The sequence below is a fragment of the Camellia sinensis genome, chromosome 7 (assembly GCF_055761805.1).
Source record: "Camellia sinensis isolate YWXY chromosome 7, ASM5576180v1, whole genome shotgun sequence".
NCBI classification, from domain to species: domain Eukaryota; kingdom Viridiplantae; phylum Streptophyta; class Magnoliopsida; order Ericales; family Theaceae; genus Camellia; species Camellia sinensis.
The window spans coordinates 69,920,892-69,935,069 of record NC_138967.1 but is presented as its reverse complement, the minus strand read 5'-3'; the positions used below and the strand labels follow the sequence as shown (position 1 = coordinate 69,935,069).

Below are 14,178 nucleotides of genomic sequence, written 5' to 3'. Positions count from 1 at the left end.
TTGCTCCTAATGAGAATACTATCTACATTAAAATTGGGCAATGTTTGCATTGCTGTGGTTTTTTCAATGGTTGTGTGGCACTATTTTATGATTTTCATAACTAATTAGACATACAAAGTATTATACTACAAAGTCACATAATGTCACTGATGATGTACTCCTTTTAGAGGTGTACAATATGTATTTTCCTAGATTTTGGATTTGACCCGAGTAGTCTTGTAACCACACTTTAGGATGTAGTGAGAGAAAGATCAAGGGTTCGAGGTGATAGAACAACGACGACCTTTTTAGTCATAATATAACTATACTAACTAACTCATTAATATCCTACAACCTTGACCCCAAAAAAAAACATACATTTTTCCAAAATTAAAATACTTGCTTCCAAGCTTTGTTGTTCCATTTCCTACTCATTTTTTTTTTTTGTTTTTGGTCTAAATGGTTTGAATCACACAATTGCCTCTTACCGTCCATGAGAAGGTACTGGCGACAAATATTGAAAAAGGCAAAAGAAGTGGAATTATTTAAAATGATCATATTGTAGTAGGACAACTTTTTTTTTTTTTAGATGACACATTTTATATATAATGTACGTAGCAGGTGAGTTGCCCTTAGTTGATCAAGTGAATAGAAGTAGGGAATCAAAATAAGTGACCCAAACAAAGCCTAATAAAAAAAACTAAGAAATCCAGCTGTAGATAAGCTATTACTCTTCCATTAGCCAAACAACGAATTAAATTGGTCCATAATTGACAGCTCTCTACTCCAAAGACTAGAAACTCTCTCTCACCACTCTTCACTATAAATACTTTTTGGGCATTCAATCCTCAAATCATCTCCTCTCAACTAAACCTCTAGTTTTGCTCTTCTAAAACTCTTCTTCCTTCTCTAATCAAAGAGGGTTGTGAGCTAGTCTGACCTCATTGATCGGACTTGGTGTTGGTGGCAGTTTTGGATCATTGATGAGAACTCAATATGGCGGCGACCCCCCTAGTAGGGATCGTCTTTGGCCACAATTGTTGCTAGCATTGACCATAGTGGTTGCTTCAAGCAATGTAATCTCGGCAGACCCTTACATCTACTCCTCTCCACCACCACCACCATATGAGTACAAGTCACCACCACCACCCTCTTTGTCTCCACCACCACCTTATGAGTACAAATCACCTCCACCTCCCCCTTATGTGTATAAGTCACCACCCCTACCATCACCTTCTCCGCCACCACCATACACCTACAAATCACCTCCACTACCATCACCGTCTCCACCACCACCATACTATTACAAATTACCACCACCTCCTTCGCCTTCTCCACCGCCACCATACCAATACAAGTCGCCACTCCACCCTCTCCGTCTCCACCTCCACCTTACTATTACAAGTCCCCTCCACCACCCTCTCCTTCTCCCCCACCACCCTATCACTACAAGTCCCCACCACCACCTTCACCCTCTCCTCCATCTCCATACTACTACAAGTCCCCTCTACCACCTTCTCCTTTTCCCCCACCACCCTATTACTACAAGTCTCCACCACCACCTTCACCCTCACCTCCACCACCATACTACTACAAGTCTCCTCCACCACCCTCACCTTCACCACCACCACCTAACTACTACAAGTCTCCCCCACCTCTCTCTCCGTCACCACCTCCACCATACTATTATAAATCACCTCCTCTACCATCATCCTCGCCCCCACCACCTTACTACTACAAGTCTCCCCCACCTCCCTCTCCATTACCAACTTCACCATACTATTATAAATCGCCTCCTCCACCATCACCTTCACCACCTCCACCATACTACTACAAGTCCCCACCACCCCCATCTCCATCTCCTCCACCACCATACTACTACAAATCCCCACCACCACCTTCCCCATCTCCTCCCCCCTCATACTATTACAAAACCCCACCACCACCTTCCCCATCTCCTCCCCCCTCATACTATTACAAAACCCCACCACCACCGTCTTTGTCTCCTCCACCTTACTACTACAAGTCCCCACCACCACCATCACCATTCCCACCACCTCCCTACTACTACAAGTCCCCACCACCCCCGACTAAATCTCCATCACTGCCGCCATCTTACTATTATAAATCCCCACCACCACCGGCACATTCTCCACCACCCCCATATGATTATAACTCTCCACCACCACCAGCCAAGTCTCCTCCTACTTCATACTATTACAAATCTCCACCTCCACCTCCACCTGTCCGCTACCCTCACCCCCATCACCACCACCACCACCACCACCCTCTAGTTGTTAAGGTGGTCGGAAAAGTTGATTGTTACAGATGCTATGACTGGACGTACCCAGTGAAGTCCCATGACAAGAAACCTCTCAAAGGTACTCTCTTTTTATTTATTTATTTAATTATCAAACATTGGCTTCTTTCTGGATGATTCACAAGTCTTGAAAATTCATTTTTTCAACAAATTCTCATTATTCAAACAAATGGGTTTGTAGTGTTTACCTCTTTTTAATGATTTTATCAGATCTTGAAACTAAGATTCTATAGATGTGTTAGTAATGGGCGCCCATGTGGCATGACCATTAAATTTGATTTTGAATCCTTATCCAAATAGGTTTTGATTTTGAAATCAAACCTATTTAGGATAACCACTCTTGAAACAGACATTATCAGTTTGAACTGATATAGATAGATATAATATATATTAGATATTATCTGTATCTTAACTGATATGGATAGATATTATAATATATTAAATATTTGTTATATGGTTATGGGTAATCCAAGAGAAACAACGTTGAGTCTGTTTTCTACCCGACTCTCTCCCAAGAAACAACGATCAAGTCAGTTGCACTGTGGTTTGTGTGGGTGATATTCACCATTGTAATATCACCCCACTGCTGGGATTGATTGATCTGATTCTGGAAGCACGTGATTTATCCACGAGGTTCTATCATCAAAAGGTATGATCTGATGATTTTATTCCGCTGCATGTTTTGTGTTTTGATTAACATTGGTATCAGAGCCAATGATGGATATTTTCGTGCTTTCTTTTATCATGTGTATATTTATAAAAGATGTGGAGATCCAAAATATTTTATTTTTATGATCATTAATGTCATTTTTTAAGAGCATAAATGATTTTATTTTGGAAAAAGGAGTCCGGCAGTACAAAAATCGGAACTGTCAGTACCCTGGAACGCGGCGCGTGGAATTCACGCGCCACCACGCCGAAGCCACGCGCGCCCACGCGCCTACACGCGCCGGATGCCATGCTGACGCGCCTGCACGCGCCATCACGCGCGCGTCGGCGGTGCTGTCCACGCACGCGCGCCGTCCGCGCCCGCACGCGCGCCGCGTGCTGGAGCCGCGCGCCGAGCCGAGGCTGAGCCACGCGCCGAGCCGAGTCTGAGCCGCGCGCCGAGGCGATCCTTGAGCCGACTTGCGCTGAGCGGCGCCGAGCCGAGCCGTTTTTCCGCGCTGGCTTGGCTCTAAGGCTCTGTTTGTTTGTTTTTTAATTCTGAATTGCGTTAATTGGCCATAATTTATTCGTTATAGCTTTGTTTTAAGCATGGTTGGTACCCTTAGACTCAGAATTAATTTTTCTATATTCTGTAAAATTTTGAAAAGTTTACGAAAATATGTAATATTTTTCCTGTGTTAATAATGCATTTTGTTTTGCTTTAAAATGCATCTGGTGTTGCATGATTAATTTTCTGGGGTTGAAATTTTTATTGTGGACTTCTGAAATGTTTTAATATCTACTGGTAATATTGTCTCATTTTATCAGTTTCTGGATTTTTTTATTTCTAATTTTATGTGTATTTATTAGTCATTTAAAATTCCAGAATATTTCAGAAAAATTTCAGAAGATTTCAGAACAATGTACATTTTAATTATGGCATAATCTGAATATTGTTTCTGTTTACTAGTTTCTGGATTTTTTATTTCTAATTTTATGTGTGTTTAATTAGTTATTTAAAATTCCAGAAAATACCAGAAAATTTCAGGATGATGTACTTTCTGTTATGGCATAATTTAAATATTGGATACAGCATATTTTTTTGGGTTTGTAATATGTTGTAATTAGAAGAGCATGTTTATTTATTTATTTATTAGAATTCCATTATTAAATAAATATAGCATGAGTTATTTGTAGATTTACATTAAAATGCTATTGTATGGAATTTATCATGCTTTGTATATGCCATAGTCAGTGGGAGGTTATTCGGTTGAGAGAAATCTTTGTAGATTAACTCCCGAAAACCAATATTTTGCGCATAAATTAAACTAAATTTTGGATAATTGTCACTTGTGGCGCAAGAGATGATTACGAGCATAGCGGATTTTCGATCTTGCGACTTGTGTAATATTGTCACTATTTAATTTAGATTTTTGCGGCAAAATTATATTATGCTAATCAAATTAATCCCAATGCGAATTTCTCTCTAAATTGATTTAGCTTATGAAAGTTAATTTGGTTGACCTAAACTTAGTAGAGATGTTCAAATGTGAACAAACTAATCCCATTCTTTAGATAAGCAAAAGTCTTGGAGACTTTAGGTCAAACCTTAATTGAGCCAAAGTAAGGAAACATGACTCAAAGTCGCCGTGTTTTTGTTGCCTTGTTTGGCACAATAAAAACTAATGTGTGCGCTATAGTTAGCGGCACGCTACATAGTTTTGGTTGGCGAGTTTTGGAGTTATGAAATTAGTAAGCCCTCAATAGATCTGTATATGATCTTGACTAATGAGCTGCGTGGATTGACTTTGTAATTTGACTTGTAAATAATGTTACATCATTGGATGAAGTAACATTCAAGAGTCACGTCATCCAAGAAATGCGAGCTTAAATAAATTAGTCATTAAGTGTAAGACGAGTAGCCAGTACGAGCAGTGTTTTGCTCTCTACCCAATTATTGGGAGTGGATTGAGCGAAATTTCATGCACTATAATAGTGTGCGTTGAAATATCACGTGAAGTTAAAAGATTAGCGCTTAGAAGCTGCAAAATCTATTAACACTGAGTGAAAAGATTAGCGTTTAGTGGCTGCAAAATCTATTAGCATTGCCAACTTGTCTAAGTGTGGACACTTACTGTTTCCACACTTGAGTGTGAAACATGGATGAGGTGCTTCTTTGTGTGATTCCTTTACTAGGCTAACGTTTTGAATAACATTTACCACTAAGCGCAAACGTTGCAGCATAGTAATGAAAAGGTTAAGGCTGACAAGGTTGTTATGACTCTAAGAATTTAACGCATCGCTTGTAAGAGCATTGTGTTGAATTAGACTCTTTAGCCTAATTCGCGCTTTAGTTACTTCAGGAGCTATCATAGTTGATAGCTTATTCTCTCATTCTTGTGGATAGTAGAATTAATTGCAAGTAACTATGAAGCGAGAAATAGAGATGGCAACAGGAGTATCGTCATCTTTCAACTAGATGTATTAAAGTGTATGGAGAATAAAATTGACTTGAAGATGCAGGGGATTAGCACTTACTAGTTAAATTTGCGACTTAGGCGCAGTTGATATCTCCATGACATCCTTTTTATGATCTAGTGAATATGACTTAGTCGTGAGTCATTACCTAGTTGGGCCTAAACCTTTAAAACTTGTCTTCGAGAACTCACACATTAAGATGATTGGAATTAGTTTATGACATTGGTCATGAACCAGTGGCTTATTATACTTAATCACATTAATGAGATGATGACACGATGGTTTGAGTAGGCCTTCTCGGGCCCACTCGCTTATGACATCCTGCTCTCATGTGAATGTGTAACTTTGTTCGCAATGGGTGCGCACAAGTAAGTAGGAAAGCCGCAGAAGGTCATTTGTTTTGGTGCATTTAGTCCACTATGATATTTTGTGACTAGATATGTGTGAGGGTATGATAGCTAAGCCTCAATCTCGACACATTTATAGATTACGATACGCATCTGAGTCAAGACTATTTGATCTCCCATAAGTCAAAAATTTTTGAGATGATTTTTGACATTGCACATATAAGGTCGAGATCAATTAGATAAGAGTTTTTTGTGCTGTTAGTTTTGACCAAGGTGGCGAGTATCTATTTGAGTTATTTTTTCAGAAAAACTCTGTGAAGAGAGATGGATGCTTAGAACATTGATTATTCCTAGTACTCAACAACACACTGGTGTAGTAGAGATAAGGAATTAAATATTGTTAATGTTAGGTAGATAATGGCGCAAAATGTTTCCCAATTGGGAATTGCACTAGTTTGTTGCCTATATCCCTAACTAAGTGCCCTCTATATCAGTTTTTACACTCCATTTTGAGTAATGGGTTAGCAGAGAGCCATCTATGGGCGATCTGTAACCATTAAGCAGCTTATCTTTATTCTACTTCTCATAAGATTGCGAAGTTAAGACCTAGGGTTCTATAGCGCATTATTGTATGCTGTCTTGTAAACACAAAGGGTCGTGTGGCGCATTATTGTATGCGGTCATGCAAACCCTCCGGGTCATGTGCATATAGGCAAGCAGCTTTGTGGTAGTGTAACTAAGTCACATAAAGTTTTATTAGTAAAGGTGACGTGAATAGAGTTTTCGGAACTCTATAAGATGGAGAATTCCAAGCATAGCGCTCTATGTAGCCTAGTTAAGAATGGAAAGAAATTTCCAATATCCTAGGGACAGTGGGAGCGATGTGTCTACTAATGGATTACTCCATTAGAACAGAATACTCTACATTCTTAGTTGCGTGGTAGCAAATGTGAAAATTTTCCACGTCATCACTGGGTGATTGAGAGGGAAACATTCATGATTGCTCCGCAAGATGATAAAGAGCCTAGGATAATGCCAAAGGCTCTAGTCTCCTGTTTTTAGAAAGTGGATCAATGTTGCGCAGTTTAAGACAAAGTCTTTGAGGATTAACCATTTTTATAATTTGGTTGACTTTCCATTATGACGCAAAACTGTTATAAAGTTATGCGTAATTTGGATAGTCATTGTTGAGGCATAAGGCTCGCTAGATACCGAATGGTCGCACCATTGAGGAAAGTGTAGACCATGAGAAGACTTCCTCCTGGGGAGTGAGGTTATTTTGACTTAGGCTATAATTGACATAAGTTCGGAACATTGATTTGTGGACATTGTGACCTGATTTCTCATTAGAGAATTGGATAAGTAGATCCGTAAGGATTTACCTTCTGCTTTTATAGTGAAAAGTTAGGAGCGCAAAAAAGGTTGCTGGTTCCAATAAATCTTTTACAGCCTAAAGCAGTTATCCAAACAGTGGTTCTTAGATTTCGTCAAGCCATGATAGGGCAACGATGATCGATGAAGACCACTGAGGCATGATCAATGGTCCAAAAGAAGTTTTTCCTTACTTAGTCATTATGAGCCAGGAATTTATAAGGTTGTCGCCACCTAGGGTGGGCAGTCCTCCATTTTAGATATGATGGACATGGGTGATGTAATTCATATGCTCGGATGTACGATCCTTAGGGATTGTTTTAGGAAAATTCTCGGTTTGTCTTCGATGACTTACATAAGGAATATCCTAGAACGATTCTAGATGCAAAATTGCAAACCCATTGACTTACCTATCGGTAAAAGCCAGAGCCTTAGCTATTGAGTGAATCCTCAGATTGTCTTTGGGAGAAACAGATGACCTATATTCCTTGATCTTTTCTTTGTTGTGGGAGCCTAAAGTACGCTATATGGGCGTATTCGGCATGATAAGTGTTACCTTTGATAAATGGTTAACTGAGTTGTTCAGACATTGACCTTGCTCATTAGACTGTGGATAAAATGCTTTATTAGAAGCATATTAATTTGCTCCTTGTAAAATTCAATGCGCTAGTTGGGCGCATCTGCGCTAGTTGGGCGCATTAAGAATGAACGCAAATTGGTCACCAAAAATATCTTTAGAGAGGTTATTGCGCAAGAGGTAGTGATCTTAAATCATTTCATGTGAGGCGCACATGGTGGATTCCGTTGTATATACTTATCGCAAGAGGTGCTGATAAGGCTTATGTTTGGAATCTATAATTGCGCAAGCTGTGGTCAATTTTTTTTTTTTTAAAATCGATCACTTATTTTGAGATGATGGGATGTTGACACTATTACGGTTTGTGTCATAATGATTAGCAAATGATGATGTCAGCAGGCAAGATTGGCTCACTCACACGAGCAATCGCCCTTGACGCTTGGGAGCGAGCAAGGATGAGACTGGTGGTTTATTTTTATTTGGAGCCAAGAGAGGCTTAAATCATCCACTATGTATGTCGCCTTGGTTATAACCAAGATGAGGTCGTGTTAAGGACCAAACATGGATGTTAGTACCCACTTTCCATGTTGTGCCTGTTATGATTAGCCAGATGCGAGATCTCATTTGGCGCCTAGAAGGCGAGCAAATAGAGAATTCGGGTTAAGCGCTAGAAAGCGACTAGACTAATATCTGTACGGTGTATCGAGTATGACGTCACTCTTTATGGAAGAGTTACTCCACCGTAGCATGTATTCATACTATATGTGCTTGGCGACCGAGTAATGAGGTGAGAGAATGGATCCCTGCTTCCTCACCGTGTGAGTCTTACGTGTCATTATTGATATGACTTTCATTTATGTACCCTTTTGTGACTTTTGACTATGTCATAAGGTAAGGGGTTGATATTCTGCTACTTTGGTATGTTGCCTGCGGTCATGCATGATTCGACCTTAAGGGACATCACTGGGAAAGCGGTCAATCCTAAACTAAATGGCATGAGTGCAAAGGGAAGATCATCTAGTATTACACCACTGTTGTATATTCACTGCCGGCAACTCACATCGCTCTGTATGAGAGGCGAATTGAGTGTGAATATATTGCAAGAATTGAGAGGGTCAAATATGCTCTTTTTGAGGGATTAGAGATGTTTTTTGGACCGGTGTAATTAGATGGGTCTGGGGTATATGAGACACTATTTCTTTTCTTTTTGGGTTGATGTCTCTATGCTGGCTCATTTTGAGTTTCTAGTATAGAGCTCCTACATGCAGGTGTTCTCAGCAGTCGCATGGTGCAGTGGCTAGTATGAGATTGTTCGTTTTTGGGGAGATTGAGATAGAGATGTGGCAGTGTCATGCCAACTCATGTGCGAGTGAGAGATGTTAGTAATGGGCGCCCATGTGGCATGACCATTAAATTTGATTTTGAATCCTTATCCAAATAGGTTTTGATTTTGAAATCAAACCTATTTAGGATAACCACTCTTGAAACAGACATTATCAGTTTGAACTGATATAGATAGATATAATATATATTAGATATTATCTGTATCTTAACTGATATGGATATATATTATAATATATTAAATATTTGTTATATGGTTATGGGCAATCCAAGAGAAACAACGTTGAGTCTGTTTTCTACCCGACTCTCTCCCAAGAAACAACGATCAAGTCAGTTGCACTGTGGTTTGTGTGGGTGATATTCACCATTGTAATATCACCCCACTGCTGGGATTGATTGATCTGATTCTGGAAGCACGTGATTTATCCACGAGATTCTATCATCAAAAGGTATGATCTGATGATTTTATTCCGCTGCATGTTTTGTGTTTTGATTAACAAGATGCGTATTAGCTTTCTCAAACTCAAATTTATTATAATTAAACAATTATTAATGACTATATAAGACTTGCTTTATATCTTGTAATTGATAAATGATTGGAGTTTAAATCATAAACAGTATTTAATTATTCAATTGCTATTATTTGGCTTTAACTTCATAAATAATATAATAATTTCAACAAAGGAGGCAAAGAAAAACAAGTATCGACAGCAAATGACTTTTAATAGTTGTTTTGTATTAAGGTTTAAACTATATATAACTGCATGTGATGTGTTTAGGATCTTTAGATAATGAAGGCTCCAATTGCATGTACAGTTCATATGAAAACTGATTCGCACAAACAAAAATTTTATATAAAAAATCTCCAAAAATGATATACTAGTGACATTTTAGAAATTTTAAGTCCCTTTAATGAATCTTTTGATTTAGAATGAATGAACATACATCTTCTCATTCTGTATGAATTTTTTGTACAAAATTTTTGTTTATGTATGCGCTATTCAATAATTTTTTGGTAAATAAGTTTAAGAAGAGAAGGTAAACACAAAATTAAATACAGAAAAAATATTAGACAATTTTTTTTTTTCATTTTATAATGGTCTTCACTAAATAAATTTTATTAATTTCTGTTTTTGTGTCTATTTCCATGTTTGATTTATGTTTTTATTGTTGGATTTAATTTCTAAGTTCTTGATAATATAAGTGTGTGATGATAAAACAGTTCAAACAAAGAAAAATTTAATTAAGGCAGAGCTGGCTATAATCACAAAATTAGTTATTGTAGTAGGTAAAGACCTAGCTAACTTGCGATATGATTTGGCTGACTTCCTTAGATATATATATTAAAAGTGTCCGACAAGATAACCTAGATAGAGAGAGAAAGTTGTGTGTAGTGAATTGCAGGTGTTGATTTAGTAATTTAAATTTTTTTTCTTCGTAATAACTGCTAAGTAAGATAAATATTTAAAAATAAATATAATATTATTATGATTTTTTTTGAAAATTAAAATTGTGTGACAAAATCGTTCATACTAAATGAGTTAAAAGTGATTTATATAACAGTATACGTGCTTAGTGTTTTGAACCGTGTTTAATAATTTATACAAAATATGGGGGAGATGCAGGTGCTGTAGTGGAGGTAACATGCAAGGCCGGTGAGAATAAAATAGTGGGATATGGTACAACCAAGATCAACGGCAAGTACACCATTACACTGCATGGTTTTGACTACCACATGTATGGATCCAACTCATGCATGGCCAAGCTCCACATGCCTCCAAAGGACTCCCCATGCAACTTCCCAACCAATCTTCATTTGGGCATCAATGGTGCCACCCTCAAAGTCAAGTCCAAGAATAACCATGAGGTTGTACTCTATGCCAAGCCATTTGCTTATGCTCCTAAGACACCTTATGAGGAGTGTGAGAACACCAAGCCCACCCCTACACCAGCTTATTATTACAAGTCTCCACCACCACCATAACTATCTCCTCCACCACCATACTACTATAAGTCACCGCCGCCGCCTTCACCATCATCTCCACCACTTTACTACTACAAGTCACCCCCACCACCTTCATTGTCTCTTCCCCCTCCCTACGATTACAAGTCACCTCCTCCACCATCACCATTCCCTCCACCACCATACTACTATAAGTCTCCCCCACCCCCTTCACCTTCCCCTCCCCCTCCCCCTCCCCCTCCCCCAACTTACTACTACAAATCCCCACCACCTCGCTCATCATCTCCTCCACCACTGTACTACTATAAGTCACCACCACCACCATCGCCATCTCCTCCACCTCCTTACTAATATAAGTCTCCACCCCCACCATCGTCATCTCCTCCACCAGCATACTACTATAAGTCACCACCACCACCATCTCTCTCCCCACCACCTCCCTACTATTACAATTCCCCACCACCACCGTCCCCGTCACAACCACCTCCCTACTACTACAAGTCACCCCCACCACCATCACCTCCACCACCATACTATTACGAATCCCCACCACCACCTTCTCCATCACCACCACCTCCTTACTACTATAAGTCTCCCCTATCACTCTCATCTTCTCCTCTACCTCCCTACTACTACAAGTCCCCACCACAACCACCACCACCATCATCTCTTCCTCCACCTTATGTTTACAAATCCCCACCACCACCTTCTCCCTTTCCCCCTCCTCCCTATGTCTACATGTCCCCACCAACTCCATTCCCATCACCACCGCCTCCCTATTACTACAAGTCTCCACGGCCACCGTCACCATCTCCTCCACCACCATACTATTACAAGTCTCCTCCACCACCTTCTCTATCACCGCCACCTCCCTACTACTACAAGTCTCTCCCACCACCGTCGCCTTCACCTCCACCTCCCTACTACTACAAGTCCCCACCACCACCATCCTCATCTCCTCCTCCACCTTATGTCTACAAATCCCCACCACCACCTTCTTCGTCTCCCCCTCCTCCCTATGTCTACAAGTCCCCACCACCTCCATCCCTATCACCACCACCTCCCTACTACTACAAGTCTCCACCTCCACCATCACCATCTCATCCACCATCATACTATTACAACTCCCCACCACCACCTTCCCCATCACCACCACCTTCATACTACTACAAGTCTTCCCCACCACCGTCGTCTTCATCTCCACCTCCCTACTACTACAAGTCCCCTCCACCACCATCCTCATCTCCTCCCCCACTTTATGTCTACAAATCCCCACCACCACCTTCTCTCTCTCCCCCTCCTCCCTATGTCTACAAGTCCCCACCTCCTCCATCACTATCTCCTCCTCCCCCATACTACTATTCATCACCACCCCCACCCATAAAATCACCTCCACCTCCCGTCTACATGTATGCTTCTCCACCACCGCCAACTCACTACTAAGCTCGAGTAGCTCAGCCACTTACCACTGCCAATCATGTAAGTGATTTCCCATCACAAATTTATTTCATTCATTATATGATGATTTATGATCCAAGAAGTTGGACAGTATCCTTCTTCTCTTTTTTTTTTTCCTTTTTTTAATGTTCATTTGCAACTCTTGATTTCAAAGGTGGAATAAAAGAAGGGTTCATAAGGAGAAGATTCAGACATCAAGACTTCAATCCAAGTACATTCAATAATGTCCTAAACGTTGCATTTGAGAGCTTTAACGTTTCCAATTTGGACCAGTCGTCTACTTCTCTGGCGGCTAGCTTGCATATTGTGCTCATTCTATTTTTAAGTGGGAGTGGCTTCAAAGGTTTAAAAGGGATTAGCAACTGAGATTGAATATTTATTGGGTTCTTTTTGTAGAGTTGTTCCCCCAAATAATTTATTAGTATATAGTGGATGGCATTTGTTCTATTGATCTTCTATTTACACGGGTCATTTTTTTTCTTTAGATGTTCTAGTGCATTGTGCACTCAAATTATTGAAAATAAAGAATAATATTTTCTACAAAAATGTTATGTGCGGCTGCTTGTTTATTACGATTTTGTATCACCGTTTACATAACCACTCATGATTAGTTACCTTATTTGCAAATAATTATTAACAAATTAATAAAGAAAAATGATATCTTGCCACATATTCTGATAATATAAAAAAACGAAAATAAATGTTAATATATAGCAATTCTCTACTTTTCTAATGTTGTTGAAAATATAAATAATAAGAGTAGTGCTACTTGAATCTAAAAATTAGATAAATTTTTTCAAACTTAATGATATGATAGTCTATTAGAATATCTAAGGTAATACTCTATTTCATATCTTCTCATTAGCTAATCATTCTTTCACACATCACTAGGTATTAAAAATAAATCTAGAAAGTAGACTTCTATATATCATTTTCCAAATAATAAAGACACTCATCTCTTTAATGATAAGATTACCGAGTCATCATCAATTGCATATGATCAAAAGGCACAGCAGAGCTTATGCAGATGAGTACACAGCATATCAAAGCTTCCATTAGTTAATATAACCATATTTGTTATATCAATTGAGTTTGTCATAATATGTTAGATATAGAATAGATATAGTTGGTTAGGTTCTACTGATGTATAAATATAGATGTGGTGTAACAGATTCATTCATTTGAATAAGATTTTGAGAGATTCATATCTTCTTTATGGTATCAGAGCATCAGCTCTAATGAGCTTCAGTTCTGGAAGTATCTTTAATAGCGTTTGTGGAGGAGTCTGTACCTGCTCTTCCTCCTTATCTCACACTTTTGATTTCAAATGTGAACTCGTTTGTTATTGTCAAATTGGATTTTTCAAATTACATCATTTGGAAAAAAATCAATTCCAGAGCATACTCCGTGCTACAAATCTCTTGAGTTTTGTTGATGGCTCTAGTGATTGTCCCTCTGAATTTGTGCTTGATCTACATGGTAACAATGCAATCAACTCAGAATTTCTAAAATGGAAGCAGATCGATTCTCATTTGCTTAGTTGCATCACAGAATCTCTCACATCTTCTGTGTTTACCTCTGTCTTTGAATGTACAAATTATAGAAAGGTTTGGTCACTTATTGCTAAGAGATTTACTTCTCTCTCTCTCGTTCACATATTCATCAACTCAAGAATCAGTTGAATAACATAGCAAAG

At 39.0% G+C, this 14,178-nt stretch overlaps 1 pseudogene across 1 annotated transcript; it reads left to right on the top strand.

The window, feature by feature from the left end:
- The first annotated feature begins 851 nt into the window (after positions 1-851).
- On the top strand, positions 852-12,961 carry LOC114299443 (uncharacterized; annotated as a pseudogene). Its single transcript, XR_014335470.1, has 3 exons — positions 852-2,360; positions 10,687-12,503; positions 12,637-12,961. The product of XR_014335470.1 is annotated as an uncharacterized LOC114299443 (transcript).
- Positions 12,962-14,178: the final 1,217 nt, after the last annotated feature.